The 1,362-nt window shown below is 39.8% G+C and overlaps 1 protein-coding gene across 1 annotated transcript in view; it reads left to right on the top strand.

The window, feature by feature from the left end:
* The window catches only part of LOC103603385 (centrosomal protein of 128 kDa-like), a gene marked incomplete at its 5' end in the record, with an annotated part of 78,187 nt that overhangs the window by 15,365 nt on the left and 61,460 nt on the right, over positions 1-1,362 (top strand). The gene's annotated exons all lie outside the window — the stretch shown is intronic.

The raw sequence follows: 1,362 nt of genomic DNA, 5'->3' as shown, positions 1-1,362 counted from the left end.
ATTCTTACCTGTGCTTGTATATTAGGAAATGGAGATTAATAATAGTTTTAATCTAAGTCAAACTGAATTAGGAAGCAAAAACCCCCCTAATTTATATCAGTTGAATACATTGTTTTAAAATTCACTGCTTAGGTGTTGGTTATCCTTAGCAGCCTCCCTAGTGTAGAATACTGAGAGGTAACTGTGTACAGAAGCAGACAGAAGAAATACGGCAAGAGAGGGTAAGAGAGAGAGTCTCTAATGTAGAGTACCTTATGCTTTTATTCCTGAAAAGTGTTGAGTAAATGACTCTGCATTTACATTAGGATGTGGATTATTGGATTTTCCCAAATGTACTCAATTTAATTCCCACGGTGGACTGTCTGCTCGTACCATTTAGTGACTCAGCTGTGTGGCATGCATGATAGTCAAAAATCAAGTGCTATAATTGAAATATTCAATTATATTTGAGGAAGGGGCTTAGGACAAAGGATTCTATGGTTGTATGGATTTCCTTGTGAATGTTTTTCACCTAGAAGCCTAGGAGATGTTGTGTGCCCTTGAGGGAAACAAAGGAGATGTCAGCCTCAGGGAGTCTTATTAGATCAGCAGTGTTTGGTGGCAGTCAGATACACACCACTCTGTGTACCTAAAAATGAAAGCACACCCTATTGTTTTCTACAAGTTCTGCATGACACAAGCCTACTCATGAATTATGCCATAATCACCATTGCAGTATGATTTGCATAGGAGTTTAGAGCATGTTCTGCTGATACATAACTAACCTCACAACTGGAGACATCTACTTTATTTTTAAAAATATAAATTCTTGGGGGAAAAAAAGAGGGTGTGTTGGTTTCTGAGTTGTTGGCCTTCTCCCCCTACTACTCAGCCCCTGTTTCTGCATCTCTTTTGAGGACAGTCAATCTTTGNTCTCCTCTCAAGATGTATTTTTTCCTGTGTGAAATCTGTCAAAACAAACCAGGAGAGCCCCATTTCCATATCTTTCTCTTCATCTTCCTCCACCACACTTGCATTCCCTATCTCATAAATTCACTTCACATACCCCACTTCAGTGTAAGTACAACCTCAGCCTTTCCTGCTCAGTGTCAAACTCAAGTATAATGATCAGTAATGGACTCATAACGAACAAAACCACGAACCAAAATGCCACCCTGAGAATACAGCAAAAGAAAGCTACAGAACAACTGTCTGCCCTCAGGTGTCTGTCGGGGCAATGGTAGTAGATGAGAGAACATATCACACACTTTGAATCTGTTTTTAAATCCTGCAGTTGTTTCTGCTTCTGGTTCTATCAGGGATTTGCCACACCCAAAGTGAAAAGGAGGAACAATTACTGGGTACTCTAGGACATGAATATCC

Source organism: Galeopterus variegatus, unplaced genomic scaffold (assembly GCF_000696425.1).
Source record: "Galeopterus variegatus unplaced genomic scaffold, G_variegatus-3.0.2 Scaffold4579, whole genome shotgun sequence".
NCBI classification, from domain to species: domain Eukaryota; kingdom Metazoa; phylum Chordata; class Mammalia; order Dermoptera; family Cynocephalidae; genus Galeopterus; species Galeopterus variegatus.
The sequence above is the reverse complement of the archived record's forward strand: the minus strand, read 5'-3'. Positions and strand labels throughout refer to the sequence as shown.